Source organism: Oncorhynchus masou, chromosome 30 (assembly GCF_036934945.1).
Source record: "Oncorhynchus masou masou isolate Uvic2021 chromosome 30, UVic_Omas_1.1, whole genome shotgun sequence".
Taxonomy (NCBI): Eukaryota; Metazoa; Chordata; class Actinopteri; order Salmoniformes; family Salmonidae; genus Oncorhynchus; species Oncorhynchus masou.
Genome location: NC_088241.1, coordinates 2,145,001 through 2,166,367, shown reverse-complemented (window position 1 = coordinate 2,166,367; position 21,367 = coordinate 2,145,001). Strand labels below are relative to the sequence as shown.

General features: G+C 41.6%; 1 protein-coding gene across 1 annotated transcript in view; it reads right to left on the bottom strand.

The window, feature by feature from the left end:
* Positions 1-21,367, bottom strand: part of LOC135521779 (ephrin-A3-like) — a 161,701-nt gene that overhangs the window by 105,106 nt on the left and 35,228 nt on the right. The gene's annotated exons all lie outside the window — the stretch shown is intronic.

The following is a 21,367-nucleotide window of genomic DNA, read 5'->3' as shown; positions in this document are numbered from 1 at the left end:
TATGTGAAAAACACCTTGAGGATTGATTCTAAACAACGTTTGCCATGTTTCTGTCGATATTATGGTGTTAATTTGGGAAAAAGTTTGCGTTGTAATGACTTAATTTTCAGGGTTTTTTCTTACCCAAACGTGACGAACAAAACGGAGCGATTTCTCCTACACAAATAATCTTCTTTGAAAAACTGAACATTTGCTATCTAACTGAGAGTCTCCTCATTGAAAACATCTGAAGTTCTTCAAAGGTAAATGATTTTATTTGAATGCTTTTCTTGTTTTTGTGAAAATGTTGCCGGCTGAATTCTAGGCTTATAGCTATGCTAGCTATCAATACTCTTACACAAATGCTTGTTTAGCTATAGTTCAATAGCATATTTTGAAAATCTGAGATGACAGTGTTATTAACAAAAGGCTAAGCTTGAGAGCAAATATATTTATTTCATTTCATTTGCGATTTTTATGAATAGTTAACGTTGCGTTATGCTAATGAGCTTGAGGCTATAACTGGATACAGGTTTTTTTCGTAGCCAAACGTGATGAACAAAACGGAGCGATTTGTCCTACACTAATAATATTTTTTGAAAAACTGAACATTTGCTATCTAACTGAGTCTCCTCATTGAAAACATCTGAAGTTCTTCAAAGGAAAATGATTTTATTTGAATGCTTTTCTTGTTTTTGTGAAAATGTTGCCGGCTGAATTCTAGGCTTATAGCTATGCTAGCTATCAATACTCTTACACAAATGCTTGTTTAGCTATAGTTCAATAGCATATTTTGAAAATCTGAGATGACAGTGTTGTTAACAAAATTCTAAGCTTGAGAGCAAATATATTTATTTCATTTCATTTGCGATTTTCATGAATAGTTAACGTTGCGTTATGCTAATGAGCATATGAGGCTATAAATAGGATCCCCGATACAGGATTGCTCGTCGCATGAAGTTTACCCTCCCTTCACTATCTCTCCTCTCCTCTTTCACATCCCCTAACCCTCCCTTCAATCCTCCCTCCCCCCATACCTCCGACTGTTCCTCTTCTCATCTCCCTCTCCCTGTCGGTTCTGACTGTTCCCCTTCTCATCTCATCTCCCTCTCCCTGTCGGTTCTGACTGTTCCCAATACCTTCATCTTCTTTCTTCCCCTTTCACTCTTCTTCAGCCTCTACTGTTTCCTCTCTTCTCTCCTGTCATTCCTCTCTCTTCTCTTCCATCTCTCTCCAGTGTAATTGAGCGTGACTGGGCCAGATTGGTGTGTATTAACGTGAGTGGAGCGTGACCACAAAGCCATGGAAAGAGAGTACCATCCATACTGAGATACTAAGACTGGGATTTACCATCACACGGTCAGCGCTGTGTGCGTGTGTGTGTGTGTGTGCGTGTGCGTGTGCGTGTGTCTCACCACCACCACTCCAAATATGTATCAAATTACATGTGGGCATCTTTCACCTCAGTTCCCAGCGGAGACATGGAGAACAAGAGAAACTCTGATCTACACTGGTCATCAGGTGTAGACTTGTACAGCTACATATGAACATATTTTACTTGTGCATAAGGCATATGTTTTGTCCATTTGCAATATGATTTCATAGGAAGTCAAAAGTCACTTTTTGGGGGGCCAAATGCCATAAGAAATGTCCAAATGCAATATTGAAAGTGCCAAATCAGGATTTTATGTCCATTTGCCATGTACCATCAAGAATTTGACATGCTCAAAAATACTGCAGAAATGCAAAATTGACTGGCCTGATGAACTCGATGTATTGATTTCATCATGTCCATTTGGTGATGTTTTTCACTGTTGAATCATATTGCAAATGCACGTGCATTTGGTGGGGTATGGAAAAACACTTTTAGGGTGATTTTAACCACTTCCGGTTGCTCCCGGAAGCTTAGAATCAACACATGTAGACCTCATAGTGGCCTGATGGATTGTCATCGAAGACAGGTTCATAAGGCAATATTAAGGCAATATTAACCTCTTACATCTATGGGGGCGCTATTTCATTTTTGGATGAAAAACGTTCCCGTTTTAAACAAGATATTTTGTCACAAAAAGATGCTCGACTATGCATATAATTGATAGCATTCGAAAGAAAACACTCTGACGTGTCCAGAAATACCAATATATTCTCTGTGCGTGCCCTAGAACGTGAGCTTCAGGCAAAACCAAGATGAGATGGCATCCAGGAAATGACAAGGATTTTTGAGGCTCTGTTTACTATTGTCTCCTTATATGGCTGTGAATGCGAGAGGAATGAGCCTGCCCTTTCTGTCGTTTCCCCAAGGTGTCTGCAGCATTGTGACGTATTTGTAGGCAGATCATTGGAAGATTGACCATAAGAGACCACATTTACCAGGTGTCCGCCCGGTGTCCTGCGCCGAAATTGGTGCGCAAAAGTCACCTGCCAGTATTTTTCCATGGGATACAGAGAGTAAAGCAAGCTTCCACGAACTGCATATCAATGAAGAGATATGTGAAAAAACACCTTGAGGATTGATTCCAAACAACGTTTGCCATGTTTCGGTCGATATTATGTAGTTAATCCGGAAAAAGTTTTACGTTGTAGGTGACAGAATTTTCGGTTCGTTTCGGTAGCCAGACGCAATGTAGAAAACGGAACGATTTTTCCTACACACAGACGCTTTCAGGAAAAACTGCGCATTTGGTATGTAACTGAGAGTCTCCTCATTGAAAACATCAGAAGCTCTTCAAAGGTAAATGATTTTATTTATTTGGTTATCTGGTTTTTGTGAAAATGTTGCGTGCTAAATGCTACTCAAAATGCTATGCTAGCTTTGCATACTCTTACACAAATTAGTCAATTTCTATGGTTCAAAAGCATATTTTGAAAATCTGAGATGACAGTGTTGTTAAGAAAAGGCTAAGCTTGAGAGCAGACGCATTATTTTCATTTTATTTGCGATTTACAGAAATCGTTAACGTTGCGTTATGCTAATGAGCTTGAGGCTTTAGTCACAAACCCGGATCCGGGATGGGGAGTTTCAAGAAGTTAACCCACATAGGCTCTATAAAGAGAGATGTCATTGTAATCTGTGAGATAAAAAAAAACAGATTTACTGTTAAGGGTTAATGCCACCCGGTCAAGGTTAGGCTTGCACAGATCGGGAGGACCTCAGGAACGTACCTGAGGTCGAATTGTGCTTCTCACCCTAACGGTTCTCTCACTGTCACCCAAAAGCAAATGACATTTAGGGCCAGGCTTCATTTTGGGCCTACTTTTTTCACGGTCGCTGCACTCAGAGCGAGCTACAGTCAAGTGGGGCATTTCGTTGAACTCGGCACAGCCTAGAGACTATGGTAATGCCATTGCAGACTCTGTGTGTCTTTAAGCACCGCACTTTGTCACTCCATCCTTGCTGTGTATGTGCGTGTGTGTGTGAGAGAGCTTTTCTTTGACATCTGTTGGGAGAAATGAATGATTTACAGTTCATGAGGGTTACTTAGTCACACATATGAAGTTTTGGAAAGATGTGACTTTTTTAACCTTCAAAAAAGTAACTGTGACCCTAATTAAAGGCACTTCCGGTTGGCACAGGAAGCTAAAAGTAAACACATATTGGGGTATGCCTTTACAGAATCCTGAGTTTTAAGTCTATACATTAAGATCTGACTGATTTACACAGGGTTGAATGCACTATTTCTCACAAACTGCAGGTTGTGTATGGCAAAACACTTTAGTGTGATTTTAACCACTTCCGGTTGCTCCAGGAAGCTTAGAATCAACACAGGTAGACCTCATAGTGGCCTAATGGATTGTCATGGAAGACAGGATCATAAGACATTCATAACCCACATAGGCTTCAGGTCGAATTTAGGGGTGCAGGCAATGTATTCCTATGGGGAGAGAAGTCATTGAAAACTGTTGATGAAAATACATTATTTTAACTGTTAAGGGTTAATGCCACATGGTCAAGGTTAGGCTTGCACAGATCGAGAGGACCTCAGGAATGTTCCTGTGGTTGAATTGTCCTTCTAAACCTAACTTTTCCGCAGCTGTCCCCCAACAGCCCCTGAAATTTAGGGCCAGGCTTCATTTTGAGCCTGCTTTCTTCACGGTTGCTGCACTCAGAGCGAGCTACGGTCAAGCGCGGCATCTCGTTGAACTCGGCACGGTCTGGAGACTATGGTGATGCCATCTTTAGTGTTGATTTCAGAATGCCATTTTGGTGATAGTCCCTCTTTGTTTAAACATATTGCAAATGTACAAAATTCAACTAGCAAGTCACCATCCATCAGTCAATTAGGTGTCAATCTGACACCTGGGGCGGCAGGGTAGCCTAGTGGTTAGAGTGTTGGACTAGTAACCAAAAGGTTGCAAGTTTAAATCCCTGAGCTGACAAGGTACAAATCAGTTGTTCTGCCCATGAACAGGCAGTTAACCCACTGTTCCTAGGCCATCATTGAAAATAAGAATTTGTTCTTAACTGACTTGCCTAGTAAAATAAAATTTAAATTAAAAAAAACATCTGACACCAAACACACTTTTTCCAACTCGTTTAGAAGCCAACTATCACATATTTCAGAGCAGGCCCATAATTCAAAGCGCCTTCAGCTTAAAACATAATGAAAACGTAAAACACATAGTTACGCTCTAGCTGCGGGTCCAGTTCGGACATTATGTGTAGGGCTATGTGAGGCGACCCCGAAACCCGAGTTTCGGCTCGATAGGTCATTCGGTGCCCGAGCAAGACCTTAATTGGTGCAGAAAATCCACTTTTTCCATGCCTTGCTACGGGGTCCTTGAATGAGCTATCGGACAGAAATGTTGGGGTCCGTCTCTATGGGCCGAGCCAGTTTCAATGCACCTAGTCTTGTGACTCTGGAACTTTTCTAACTGTCGTCATTTTCGTAATGGTCGAAATGAATTGAAGTCATTGCAAATGTACGAGGCTGTTTCTCGGTCCGAGAACCTTCTAGAGCCAAGTAACCCACCACGCACTATCAACCTGAGGTCTAGAACAGGTTTCTAAAGTTTCAGAACTCTAGGTCTGACAGTTCTTTTTTAGTTCGAACAAAGGTAACTTTTGCAGGCACTGTCTGTCTCTACGCACCACACTGTGTCCCTCTGTCCTAGCTGTGTGTGTGTGTGTGTGTGTGTGTGTGTGTGTGTGTGTGTGTGTGTGTGTGTGTGTGTGTGTGTGTGTGTGTGTGTGTGTGTGTGTGTGTGTGTGTGTGTGTGTGTGTGTGTGTGTGTGATTTTATCTTGGACATTTTATAGGAGACATGACTGATTTACAGTTCATGGGGGTTGCCTAATCACACATATGATGTTTTGAAAAGCTCTGACCTTTTTAACCCTTTCGAAACAGCCACTATGACACCATTTAAGGCACTTCCGGTTGGCACAGGAAGTTAACACATATCCTGATTGGGGTATGCCTTTACAGAATCCTGAGTTTTAAGTGTTGTACGAAAAGAACTGACCGATTTACACATGGTTGAATGCACTATTTATCACAAACTGCTGGTTGGGTATGGAAAACACTTTTAGGGTGATTTTAACCACTTCCGGTTCCTCCATGAAGCTTAAAATCAACACAGGTCGACCTCATAGTGGCCTGATGGACTGTCATCGAAGACAGGTTCATAAGACATTCATAACCCACATAGGCTTCAGGTTGAATTTAGGGGTGCAGGCAATGTATTCCCATGGGGAGAGAAGTCATTGAAAACTGTTTGATGTAAACACATTCTTTTAACTGTTAAGGGTTAATGCCACACAGTCAAGGTTAGGCTTGCACAGATCGGGAGGACCTCAGGAACATCCCTGAGGTCAAATTGTGCTTCTCACCCTAAAGGTTCTCCCACTGTCACCCAAAAGCAAATGAAAACTAGGGCCAGGCTTCATTATGCACCTACTTTTTCTCATGGTCGCTGCGCTTAGACCGAGCGAGCTACGGTCAAGTGGGGCGTCTCGTTGAACTCGGCACAACCTAGAGATGATGGTAATGCCATTGCAGGATCTGAGTGTCTTTAAGCACCGCACTTTGTCACTCCATCCTTGCTGTGTGTGTGTGTGTGTGTGTGTGTGTGTGTGTGTGTGTGTGTGTGTGTGTGTGTGTGTGTGTGTGTGTGTGTGTGTGTGTGTGTGTGTGTGAGAGAGAGCTTTTCTTTGACATCTGTTGGGAGAAATTACTGATTTACAGTTCATAAGGGTTGCCTAATAACACATATGAAGTTTTGAAAAGATCAGACCTTTTTAACCCTTCAAAACAGCAACTATGACAACATTTTAAGGCACTTCCGGTTTACACAGGAATCTGAAAGTGAACACATATCCTCCTTGGGGTAGGCACTTATAGAATTTTGAGTTTTAAGTCTTTACGTTAAGAACTGACTTATTTACGGAGGGTGTAGTGAGTGTTTGTTATTTTAGAAAATCTCAGTAAATCCCAGAAATCTCACAGAGCTCCGGAGCACACTTTAAAAAGGTTTGTATGAACACGCTGCAACTGGATCTGTAACTTTAAAAAAACAACCTATTTTTGAACATCATCAATTTGACATTGTGCGATTTCTCTTAAATGACGATAGATAAATGGCTGTTTCTTTTTTTATTGACACCGGAGGTTCATTTACTTTGACGTGAAGCGCAAAAATTATTGCTCTATTTTCATTTTTGACCTTTAATCCCAGAAAAATGGCTATAACTCAAAAACCGTTGAGGCCAGAGAAGCCATCTTGTTTGGGGCCAGCTGCCCATTATGCCAAACCTATGCTGACCAAGTTTCGTCTTCAAAATCTTTTCCGTTTAGAAGATAAGGCCACGTTGTGATTGCTGATGTTTTGTACATTTGCAATATGATTCCATTCGCCCTCTTGTGGGATTTACCGGGAGAGCAGAAAAATGACCAAAATTTGAAAATTTTATTAAACGGACACCGGATGTCTGAGAGAGTTTGTTTGATGACTTCCTGGAAGATCCGGCTCTGCCGCACGACCCGACACCGTCTCTGAATTTTTGAAAAGTTGTCGGACGTCTAGTAAGGGACCGTAATTTGCAATGTGGACTTTCTAACCAACCATATGGAAAATGTCAAAATGTTCCCTTAAGGTATGAAAGTGATCTACTCTGGCCATCAGGTGTTGACTTGTATAGCTACATATGAAAGTGATCTACTTTGGCCATCAGGTTTCTGATGAGAGATGTTGTGGCTGAATATCTGTTCATCATTCACAGCCCAATGGACAAACTCCACTTCTAATGAAATCAAACTCAGCCCGACTGTTAGTGTGTGTGTGAATGTGTGTGTGTGTGTCCCATCAGCCGTCTGTCGATACCCTCAGACAGCCTTCACCCCAGTAACAGGAGAGGATGAAGAAAAACAGCATCTCTCGCTTTCTCTCTAATTAGAAAGGACAAACCCAGTACTCTGATGGCCCGTCAGCTCTCTGTCAATACGCACTGTGTGTGTGTGTGTGTGTTTGTGTGTGTGTGTGTGTGTGTGTGTGTGTGTGTGTGTGTGTGTGTGTGTGTGTGTGTGTGTGTGTGTGTGTGTGTGTGTGTGTGTGTGTGTGTGTGTGTGTGTGTGTGTGTGTGTGTGTGTGTGTGTGTGTGTGTGTGTGTGTGTGTGTGTGTGTGTGTGTGTGTGTGTGTGTGTGTGTGTGTGTGTGTGTGTGTGTGTGCACGCTTGTGACAGCCTTCACGGACAAGCCGAGATGCGCAGCAGAACAAACGATCCTCTCTCGTCTTCCAGATGACAAAGCAGGATCCTACAGTCACCCAATAGACTCTCTGTCCTGCTCTCCCTTCCTCACCCTTCCTGGTAGTAACACTGCCTTGACACGGCTCACTGACCTGACCAGGGACTTCTATAGGACAGGCACTTTATACAGTTTCTATGTACATTTTCTGGCCACATTGACTGTCTCTGCCCCTAGCACTCACTGCATGCTTTGAGATAGCATTGACTCTGTGTTGAATAGCTGTGTATAAAGCCAGGGGCGATGGAGAAGCTAGCCCCTCTAGCAGGCGTGGCCTCAGTGTGAATGAATGAAACACCAGAGCTGGGTTTTGATATGCTAATATATTGAAATTGGAGGCTGTAGGGGACTGTGGTGCTGGCAGGACACAGAGGGGAGATCTCTAGGGTATGGGGAGTTACCCTGCACAGCCCTGGGTGAACAGGATAAGCCCTAATACGCTGCTTTAAGAATGTCACTCTCACACACAGGGATGGTGTTCCCATCCCTCACCCATATTGAGGGTTGCAGCAGAGGTCTGTAATGGTGGTATGAGAGGCTGTGGTGAATGTCTCTCTCTCTCTCTCTCTCTGTCTCTCTCTCTCTCTCTCTCTCTCTCTCTCTCTCTCTCTCTCTCTCTCTCAATTCAATTCAATTCAAGGGGCTTTATTGGCATGGGTAACATGTGTTAACATTGCCAAAGCAAGTAAGGTAAACAATAAAAATTAACAGTAGACATCACACATACAGAAGTTTCAAAACAATAAAGACATTACAAATGTCATATTATATATATACAGTGTTTTTACAATGTACAAATGGTAAAGGACACAAGATAAAATAAATAAGCATAGATATGGGTTGTGTTTACAATGGTGCGTGTTCTTCACTGGTTGCCCTTTTCTCGTGGCAACAGGTCACAAATCTTGCTGCTCTGATGGCACACTGTGGAATTTCACCCAGTAGAATTTCACCCAATTTCACCCAGTGAGCACATAGCCTGTCTTCTCTTGAGAGCCATGTCTGCCTACGGCGGCCTTTCTCAATAGCAAGGCTATGCTCGCTGAGTCTGTACATAGTCAAAGCTTTCCTTAATTTTGGGTCAGTCACAGTGGTCAGGTATTCTGCCGCTGTGTACTCTCTGTGTAGGGCCAAATAGCATTCTAGTTTGCTCTGTTTTTTTGTTAATTCTTTCCAATGTGTCAAGTAATTATCTTTTTGTTTTCTCATGATTTGGATGGGTCTAATTGTGCTGCTGTCATGGGGCTCTGTAGGGTGTGTTTGTGAACAGAGTCCCAGGACCAGCTTGCTTAGGGGACTCTTCTCCAGGTTCATCTCTCTGTAGGTGATGGCTTTGTTGTGGAAGGTTTGGGAATCGCTTCCTTTTAGGTGGTTATAGAATTTAACAGCTCTTTTCTGGCTTTTGATAATTAGTGGGTATCGGCCTAATTCTGCTCTGCATGCATTATTTGGTGTTCTACGTTGTACACGGAGGATATTTTTGCAGAATTCTGCGTGCAGAGTCTCAATTTGGTGTTTGTCCCATTTTGTGAAGTCTTGGTTGGTGAGCGGACCCCAGACCTCACAACCATAAAGGGCAATGGGCTCTATGACTGATTCAAGTATTTTTAGCCAAATCCTAATTGGTATGTTGAAATTTATGTTCCTTTTGATGGCATAGAATGCCCTTCTTGCCTTGTCTCTCAGATCGTTCGCAGCTTTGTGGAAGTTACCTGTGGCGCTGATGTTTAGGCCAAGGTATGTATAGTTTTTTGTGTGCTCTAGGGCAACAGTGTCGAGATGGAATTTGTATTTGTGGTCCTGGTGACTGGACCTTTTTTGGAACACCATTATTTTGGTCTTACTGAGATTTACTGTCAGGGCCCAGGTCTGACAGAATCTGTGCATAAGATCTAGGTGCTGCTGTAGGCCCTCCTTGGTTGGTGACAGAAACACCAGATCATCAGCAAACAGCAGACATTTGACTTCAGATTCTAGTAGGGTGAGGCCGGGTGCTGCAGACTTTTCTAGTGCCCGCGCCAGTTTGTTGATATATATGTTGAAGAGGGTGGGGCTTAAGCTGCATCCCTGTCTAACCCCACGACCCTGTGTGAAGAAATGTGTTTTTTGCCAATTTTAACCAATTTTAACCACACACTTGTTGTTTGTGTACATGGATTTTATGATGTCGTATGTTTTACCCCCAACACCACTTTCCATCAGTTTGTATAGCAGACCCTCATGCCAAATTGAGTCGAAGGCTTTTTTGAAATCAACAAAGCATGAGAAGACTTTGCCTTTGTTTTGGTTTGTTTGGTTGTCAATTAGGGTGTGCAGGGTGAATACATGGTCTGTTGTATGGTAATTTGGTAAAAAGCCAATTTGACATTTGCTCAGTACATTGTTTTCATTGAGGAAGTGTACGAGTCTGCTGTTAATGATAATGCAGAGGATTTTCCCAAGGTTACTGTTGATGCATATTCCACGGTAGTTATTGGGGTCAAATTTGTCTCCATTTTTGTGTATTGGGGTGATCAGTCCTTGGTTCCAAATATTGGGGAAGATGCCAGAGCTAAGGATGATGTTAAAGAGTTTTAGTATAGCCAATTGGAATTTGTTGTCTGTATATTTGATCATTTCATTGAGGATACCATCAACACCACAGGCCTTTTTGGGTTGGAGGGTTTTTATTTCTCTCTCTCTCTCAGTGACAGAGTATAGTGAGTGGTGTCAGCTGTTGTATTGGAGAGATCAGATAAGAGCCAATCACTTCACAGCGGCACTCCATTCAACATAGCAATACTACTCTCCTTCATCATCTCTCAACCCTATCTCTACTTCTCTCCTTCATCATGTCTCTTCATTCGTTATATCTCCTCATCCCATTCATTATCTCCCAACCCTATCTCTACTTCTCTCCTTCATCATCTCTCTTCATTCATTATATCTCCTTGTCCCTTTCATTCATTATCTCTCAACTCTATCTCTACTTCTCTCCTTCATCATCTCTCTTCATTCATTATCTCTCCTCATCCCTTGCATTCATTATCTCTCAACCATATCTCTACTTCTCTTCATTCATTATCTCTCCTCATCCCTCATCTCCTCTGCACTCCTCTCTCATTCCTCATCTCCTCTGCACTCCTCTCTCTCATTCCTCATCTCCTCTGCATTCCTCTCTCTCATTCCTCATCTCCTCTGCATTCCTCTCTCTCATTCCTCATCTCCTCTGCACTCCTCTCTCTCATTCCTCATCTCCTCTGCATTCCTCTCTCTCATTCCTCATCTCCTCTGCACTGCCCTCTCTCATTCCTCATCTCCTCTGCACTGCCCTCTCTCATTCCTCATCTCCTCTGCACTCCCCTCTCTCATTCCTCACCTCCTCTGCATTCCCCTCTCTCATTCCTCATCTCCTCTGCACTGCCCTCTCTCATTCCTCATCTCCTCTGCACTCCCCTCTCTCATTCCTCATCTCCTCTGCACTCCTCTCTCTCATTCCTCATCTCCTCTGCACTCCTCTCTCTCATTCCTCATCTCCTCTGCACTCCTCTCTCTCATTCCTCATCTCCTCTGCACTGCCCTCTCTCATTCCTCATCTCCTCTGCACTCCCCTCTCTCATTCCTCATCTCCTCTGCAATCCTCTCTCTCATTCCTCATCTCCTCTGCACTCCTCTCTCTCATTCCTCATCTCCTCTGCATTCCTCTCTCTCATTCCTCATCTCCTCTGCACTCCTCTCTCTCATTCCTCATCTCCTCTGCATTCCTCTCTCATTCCTCATCTCCTCTGCACTCCTCTCTCTCATTCCTCATATCCTCTGCATTCCTCTCTCATTCCTCATCTCCTCTGCATTCCTCTCTCATTCCTCATCTCCTCTGCATTCCTCTCTCTCATTCCTCATCTCCTCTGCACTCCTCTCTCTCATTCCTCATCTCTTCTGCACTCCTCTCTCTCATTCCTCATCTCCTCTGCATTCCTCTCTCTCATTCCTCATCTCCTCTGCATTCCTCTCTCATTCCTCATCTCCTCTGCATTCCTCTCTCTCATTCCTCAGCTCCTCTGCAGTGGCCTCTCTCATTCCTCATCTCCTCTGCATTCCTCTCCCTCATTCCTCATCTCCTCTGCACTCCTCTCTCTCATTCCTCATCTCCTCTGCATTCCTCTCTCTCATTCCCCATCTCCTCTGCACTCCTCTCTCTCATTCCTCATCTCCTCTGCATTCCTCTCTCTCATTCCTCATCTCCTCCCCACTCCTCTCTCATTCCTCATCTCCTCTGCACTCCTCTCTCTCATTCCTCATCTCCTCTGCACTCCCCTCTCTCATTCCTCATCTCCTCGGCACTCCCCTCTCTCATTCCTCATCTCCTCTGCACTGCCCTCTCTCATTCCTCATCTCCACTGCACTCCTCTCTCTCTCATTCCTCATCTCGTCTGCACTCCTCTCTCTCATTCCTCATATCCTCTGCATTCCTCTCTCTCATCCCTCATCTCCTCTGCACTCCTCTCTCTCATTCCTCATCTCCTCTGCACTGCCCTCTCTCATCCCTCATCTCCTCTGCACTCCTCTCTCTCTCTCTTTTACAGAACTGTGATCAAATCAAGGATTCTATATGTGATATTTCATAGCTTTGATGTCTTTAACATTTATTCTACAATGTAGAAAGTAGTACAAATTAAGAAAAACCCTTGAATGAGTAGGTATGCCCAAACTTTTGCCTGGTACTGTATAAGTGTGTACTTCTCAGACAGTGGACGTGTCTCAGAGAGTGTCAGTATGTGTGGTGTGTGTGAATAGCTTCAGAGAGGAAACTCTAGACTGGCAGACTGCGATTGTCAGTGATAGTGGGTTTGCAATGCATGATATGAGTGTCCTTGCAAGCACTGGTTTGATTTGATCACAGTTCTGTAAAATAAATGTGTGTTATGTGTGTGTGTGTGTGTGTGTGTGTGTGTGTGTGTGTGTGTGTGTGTGTGTGTGTGTGTGTGTGTGTGTGTGTGTGTGTGTGTGTGTGTGTGTGTGTGTGTGTGTGTGTGTGTGTGTGTCTTCGTTTGTGTGTGTGTGGAATGTGTGTCTTCATGTGTGTGTGTGTGTGGAATGTGTGTCTTCTCCCCGCTCTAGTTTATTAGATGGTGGCTGTGAGAAAATAACAATGTAGTCCCCTGAGGAATCTCTGAGAGGTAATGACAAAGATTGTCCTCATGAAACCACATTCTCTTCACTCCATGTGTGTGTGGGTGTGTATGCAAAATCAATTGTATGTAGGGGCATATGCATATGAGTGGGAGTAATGCATGTGGGTAATGTGTGTATACACTCCCACACACAGCAACTGTGCTTCATCAACATTACCCATCATCATCCTCTCTCTCTCTCTCTCTCTCTCTCTCTCTCTCTCTCTCTCTCTCTCGGGAAGTGACACAGAATTATTTTTAACTGCACTGGAGAAACATTCATTATAACAACCCTGCAACCCCCACCCCATCCACCCCTCCCCATCCAACCCCCACCCCATCCACCCCTCCCCCCAATGTCATCAGAAAATAGAAAGTGACATATCATTTGAAAGCAACAGCGCTTGTCTTTTTGGAAATCAAACTTAAATCTTACTTCTGCCAATGTCATAAGAATCTCCCCCAAAAGTGTAAACATGTAGTATGCATGGGAAGGGTACACACCGATGGTCGTTGTAAAGCGAAGCATTTCCTTCTCCATCTACATGATCTTGTTTGCATCCTCCACACATTGACCTAGCTCCTCGTTTACAATAGGAAAGGGTCATTTTAAAATCTGTTCAGCCATTTTGGCACAGTGACTCACTACCAAAACCAGATCAAAACCAATCAACTGGTTTCAAGTGGCCGTCATGTGATCTCCTACTGCTATCTAGTGGACGAACTGGGAATCAGACAGGGGGTATATTTACATAAATGGATAGATAGAGACTTAAGCTTTCTCCTTACATGTATATCATTCCTGGAAGATGAAAAATGCACATTGCACAAGCCATGCGCTTTTAACCTTTTACTGCAGTGGGGTAAATCCAGGTCACACAGTGTTTCTTGGTGGTCTTAAACAAATCTACTTTGAAACAAAAATATACACCTCACACACTCATGGCTATGAGCTTCAACAAAGCTTAAAGAAGACCGTGCACCATGTCAGATATAGAGCTGAAATGTATTCCATTTTGAGTTTGCATCCCAATATTACACTTTATACACATCACAGAAGTCTGAAATATAACAACACTGTTTGACATAGAAACACCGGATTACCCCGGTTGTCACATATGCTCCCTCTCCAGCCTCTAGGTCATCAGGCTGCTGATTATCCCACACACCTGTCACCATTGTCTCATGACACTCACCTGGACTCCATCACCTCCTTGATTATCTTCCCTATATCTGTCACTCCTCTTGGTTCTTTCCTCAGGTGTTGTTGACTCTGTTTTCATGTCGGTGCGTTGTTTGTGTTTTGTGTTCATTGTTTCTTTTATTTATTAAAACACTCACTCCCTGAACTTGCTTCGTGACTCTCAACACGCTCGTTACACCGGTACATTTCTGTGTTTTTTGGCCTGCTGTATCTTGGACCCTGTAGTCATCACATGGTTTCCAACACATTAATCAGAATCCCACATTTCTTACCTTTCAAACAGTACTAAGCATGTGTTTGTATGACTTATAGTTTTGAAACCAAAATGTACTTTATGAGGGTATATATACAATATTATGTGTTGTTTAGAAAATGGCACCAGAGCGGGTCAGAGTTCTAAATATAGAACAATAGAGAGGAATAGAGAACAATAGAGATTAATAGAGTTGATAGATGAGAACAACAGAGAGGAATAGAGTTGATAGAAAACAATAGAAGGGAATAAAGAACAATAGAGGGGAATAGATAACAATAGAGAGGAATATAGTTGATAGAGAACAATAGATATGAATAGAGAGGAATATAGAACAATATAGAACAATAGATATGAATAGTGAGGAATAGAGAACAATAGAGGGGAATATAATTGATAAGGAACAATAGAGAACAATATATATGAATAGAGAGGAATAGAAAACAATAGAGAAAAATAAATATGAATGGATAGGAATAGAGTTGATAGAGAACAATGGAGAACAATATATCTGAATAAAGAGGAATAGAAAACTATCGAGAGGAATAGGGAACAATAGATATGAATAGAGAGGAAAAGAGAACAATAGAGAACAATAGAGAGGAATAGGGAACAATAGATATGAATAGAGAGGAATAGAGAACAACAGAGAACAATAGAGAACATTAGATATGAATAGAGAGGAATAGAGAACAATAGAGAGGAATACAGAACAATAGAGAGGAATATAGTTGATAGAGAACAATAGAGAACAATATATATGAATAGAGAGGAATAGAGAACAATAGAGTGCAATATATATGAATAGAGGGGAATAGAGAACAGTAGAATACAGAGGAACAGAGAACAAAAAAGAGGAATAGAGAACAATAGATATGAATATAGAGGAATAGAGACCAATAAAGAGGAATATAGAACAATAGATATGAATACAGAGGAACAGAGAACAATACAGATGAATAGATATGAATAGAGAGGAATATATAACAATAGAGAACAATAGATATGAATAGAGAGGAATAGAGAACAATATATATGAATAAAGAGGAATAGAGACCAATAGATATGAATAGAGGGGAACAGAGAACAATACAGATGAATAGATATGAATAGAGAGGAATAGAGAACAATAGATATGAATAGACAGGAAAAGAGAACGATATATATGAATATAGAGAAATAGAGAACAATAGATATGAATAGAGAGGAAAAGAGAACAATATATATGAATAGAGAGGAATAGAGAACAATAGATATGAATAGAGAGGAAAAGAGAAAAATATATATGAATAGAGAGGAATAGAGAACAATAGATATGAATAGAGAGGAAAAGGTGAACAATAGATATGAATAGAGAGGAAAAGAGAACAATATATATGAATAGAGAGGAAAAGAGAAAAATATATATGAATAGAGAGGAATAGAGAACAATATATATTAATAGAGAGGAATAGAGAACAATATATATGAATAAAGAGGAATAGAGACCAATAGATATGAATAGAGAGGAACAGAGAACAATCAATATGAATAGAGAGGAACAGAGAACAATACAGATGAATAAATATGAATAGAGAGGAATAGAGAACAATAGATATGAATAGAGAGGAAAAGAGAACAATATATATGAATATAGAGAAATAGAGAACAATAGATATGAATACAGAGGAAAAGAGAACAATATATATGAATAGAGAGGAATAGAGAACAATAGATATGAATAGAGAGGAAAAGAGAAAAATATATATGAATAGAGAGGAATAGAGAAAAATAGACATGAATAGAGAGGAATAGAGAACAGTAGATATGAATAGAGAGGAAAAGAGAACAATATATATGAATAGAGAGGAATAGAGAACAATAGATATGAGTAGAGAGGAAAAGAGAAAAAATATATATGAATAGAGAGGAATAGAGAACAATAGATATGAGTAGAGAGGAAAAGAGAACAATATATATGAATAGAGAGGAATAGAGAACAATAGATATGAATAGAGAGGAAAAGAGAACAATATGTATGAATAGAGAGGAATAGAGAACAATAGATATGAATAGAGAGGAAAAGGTGAACAATATATATGAATAGAGAGGAAAAGAGAACAATATATATGAATAGAGAGGAAAAGAGAAAAATATATATGAATAGAGAGAAATAGAGAACAATATATATTAATAGATAGGAATAGAGAACAATATATATGAATAGAGAGGAATAGAGAACAATAGATATGAATAGAGAGGAAAAGAGAATAATATATATATGAATATAGAGAAATAGAGAACAATATATATGAATAGAGAGGAAAAGAGAACAATATGTATGAATAGAGAGGAAAAGAGAACAATATATATATGAATATAGAGAAATAGAGAACAATAGATATGAATAGAGAGGAAAAGAGAACAATATATATGAATAGAGAGGAATAGAGAAAAATAGACATGAATAGAGAGGAAAAGAGAACAATATATATGAATAGAGAGGAATAGAGAACAATAGATACGAATAGAGAGGAAACGAGAACAATAGAGAACAGTAGATATGAATAGAGAGGAAAAGAGAACAATATATATGAATAGAGAGGAATAGAGAACAATAGATATGAGTAGAGAGGAAAAGAGACCAATATATATGAGTAGAGAGGAATAGAGAACAATAGAGAACAGTAGATATGAAAAGAGAGGAAAAGAGAACAATATATATGAATAGAGAGGAATAGAGAACAATAGAGAACAGTAGATATGAATAGAGAGGAAAAGAGAACAATATATATGAAGAGAGAGGAATAGAGAACAATAGATATGAATAGAGAGGAAAAGAGAACAATATATATGAATAGAGAGGAATAGAGAACAATAGATATGAATAGAGAGGAAAAGAGAACAATATATATGAATAGAGAGGAATAGAGAACAATATATATGAATAGAGGAATAGAGAACAATAGATATGAATAGAGAGGAAAAGAGAACAATATATATGAATAGAGAGGAATAGAGAACAATAGATATGAATAGAGAGGAAAAGAGAACAATATATATAAATAGAGAGGAATAGAGAACAATAAAGAGGAATAGAGAGGAATAGAGAACAATATACAGTGGGGCAAAAAAGTATTTAGTCAGCCACCAATTGTGCAAGTTCTCCCACTTAAAAAGATGAGAGAGGCCTGTAATTTTCATCAACTATGACAGACGAAATGAGAAGAAAAAAAATCCAGAAAATCACATTGTAGGATTTTTAATGAATATAAACGCAAATTATGGTGGAAAATAAGTATTTGGTCAATAACAAAAGTTTATCTCAATACTTTATTATATACCCTTTGCTGGCAATGACAGAGGTCAAACGTTTTCTGTAAGTCTTCACAAGGTTTTCACACACTGTTGCTGGTATTTTGGCCCATTCCTCCATGCAGATCTCCTCTAGAGCAGTGATGTTTTGGGGCTGTTGCTGGGCAACACGGACTTTCAACTCCCTCCAAAGATTTTCTATGGGTTGAGATCTGGAGACTGGCTAGGCCACTCCAGGACCTTGAAATGCTTCTTACGAAGCCACTCCTTCGTTGCCCGGGTGGTGTGTTTGGGATCATTGTCATGCTGGAAGACCGAGCCACGTTTCATCTTCAATGCCCTTGCTGATGGAAGGAGGTTTTCACTCAAAATCTCACGATACATGGCCCCATTCATTCTTTCCTTTACACGGATCAGTCGTCCTGGTCCCTTTGCAGACAAACAGCCCCAAAGCATGATGTTCCTACCCCCATGCTTCACAGTAGGTATGGTGCTCTTTGGATGCAACTCAGCATTCTTTGTCCTCCAAACACGAGTTTTTACCAAAAAGTTATATTTTGGTCTCATCTGACCATATGACATTCTCCCAAACTTCTTCTGGATCATCCAAATGCTCTCTAGCAAACTTCAGACGGGTCTGGACATGTACTGGCTTAAGCAGGGGGACACGTCTGGCACTGCAGGATTTGAGTCCCTGGCGGCGTAGTGTGTTACTGATGGTAGGCTTTGTTATTTTGGTCCCAGCTCTCTGCAGGTCATTCACTACGACCCCCCGTGTGGTTCTGGGATTTTTGCTCACCGTTCTTGTGATCATTTTGACCCCACGGGGTGAGATCTTGCGTAGAGCCCCAGATCGAGGGAGATTATCAGTGGTCTTGTATGTCTTCCATTTCCTAATAATTGCTCCCACAGTTGATTTATTCAAACCAAGCTGCTTACCTATTGCAGATTTAGTCTTCCCAGCCTGGTGCAGGTCTACAATTTTGTTTCTGGTGTCCTTTGACAGCTCTTTGGTCTTGGCCATAGTGGAGTTTGGAGTGTGACTGTTTGAGGTTGTGGACAGGTGTCTTTTATACTGATAACAAGTTCAAACAGGTGCCATTAATACAGGTAATGAGTGGACAGAGGAGTCTCTTAAAGAAGAAGTTACAGGTCTGTGAGAGCCAGAAATCTTGCTTGTTTGTAGGTGACCAAATACTTATTTTCCACCATAATTTGCAAATAAATGTGATTTTCTGGATTTTGTTTTCTCATTTTGTCTGTCATAGTTTACCTATGATGAAAATTACAGGCCTCTCTCATCTTTTTAAGTGGGAGAACTTGCACAATTGGTGGCTGACTAAATAATGTTTTGCCCCACTGTAGAACAATAGATATGAATAGAGAGGAATAGAGTAGCCGTGGCCAGTCTCTCCCACACACACAGTGTAAGCAGTAGTGTTAGTGATAGAATAAGAGCTAAGCAGGTCTCTACACTCCCACACAGTATAGATCAGTGTCCTGACTCTCTCATTGATTCTGAACAGCAGAAATATACAGAGGAACACAACACAGTATATGATATGGGCTTTATCCATCAATTATAATAAAACTGCTGTATGATGAATGACACAGACACATACAGACACACAGATACTTTAGATGGTCTCTACACTCCCACACAGTATAGATCAGTGTCCTGACTCTCTCATTGACTCTGAACAGCAGAAATACATGTATGATGAATGACACAGACACACAGATACTTTAGAGGGTCAGTCTCACCGTTATACATCTAACACACTCATCCTCTCCTCTCTCCAGCATCTAACACACTCATGCTCTCCTCTCTCCAGCATCTAGTAGCAGCAGTATTGGTATTCACAACACCCACACACAGACTGCTCAGGATTTGGAGCCAAGCACAGGGATCCCTCGTAAAAGCCCAAGCACACACACACACACACACACACACACACACACACACACACACACACACACACACACACACTGGTACAGATACACACACACCGGTACAGATACACACAACGGTACACACACAGGTACACACACACACACTGGTACAGATACATACACCGGTACACACACAGGTACACACACACACACACACCGGTACAGATACACACACACCGGTACAGATACACACACACCGGTACAGATACACACACCGGTACACACACAGGTACACACACACACACCGGTACAGATACACACACACCGGTACAGATACACACACACCGGTACAGATACACACACAGGTACACACACACACACACCGGTACAGATACACACACACCGGTACAGATACACACACAGGTACACACACACACACACACACACCGGTACAGATACACACACAGGTACACACACACACACACAGGTACAGATACACACACAGGTACACACACACACACACCGGTACAGATACACACACACCGGTACAGATACACACACAGGTACACACACACACACAAACCGGTACAGATACACACACAGGTACACACACACACACACACACAGGTACAGATACACACACAGGTACACACACACACACACCGGTACAGATACACACACACCGGTACAGATACACACACAGGTACACACACACACACACACACACAGGTACAGATACACACACAGGTACACACACACACCGGTACAGATACACACACACCGGTACAGATACACACACAGGTACACACACACACACACCGGTACAGATACACACACAGGTACACACACACACACAGGTACAGATACACACACAGGTACACACACACACACCGGTACAGATACACACACACCGGTACAGATACACACACAGGTACACACACACACACAAACCGGTACAGATACACACACAGGTACACACACACACACAGGTACAGATACACACACAGGTACACACACACACACACCGGTACAGATACACACACACCGGTACAGATACACACACAGGTACACACACACCGGTACAGATACACACACACCGGTACAGATACACACACCGGTACACACATACACACACACAGGTACAGATACACACACAGGTACACACACACACCGGTACAGATACACACACCGGTACACACACACACCGGTACACACATACACACACTGGTACACATACAGCTGGTTCAATCACCCACACCTACTCAAATACAAAACCTATTCTCATATCTGCATGATTTGCCCCCTAAAGAGGCTGAGACTGAACAAGACATGGGGATGTAAAAACGAGTGGAGAGGAGTGTTCATCTCTCACTCAGAAGGGTGGTGAGGAGGAGGAAGAGGAGGACGAAGAGGAAGATAGATGAAGAGCAGAAGATGAAAAAGTATTGCCTTATAATACAAGACAACTGATCCACTAATACTGAGGGAAAGGGAATGAGAGAAGAAAAACAGGAGATAAGGGGAGAGGGGAAGGTGAAGGATGTAAGAAGTCAGGGACATAAGAACCAGAAATAAAAGAGAGAAGAGAGGGGAAGGTGAAGGATGTAAGGAGTCAGGGACATAAGAACCAGAAATAATATAGAGAAGAGAGGGGAAGGTGAAGGATGTAAGGGGTCAGGGACATAAGAACCAGAAATAAAAGAGATATGGGAGAGGGGAAGGTGAAGGATGTAAGGGGTCAGGGACATAAGAACCAGAAATAAAAGAGATATGGGAGAGGGGAAGGTGAAGGATGTAAGGGGTCAGGGACATAAGAACCAGAAATAAAAGAGATATGGGAGAGGGGAAGGAT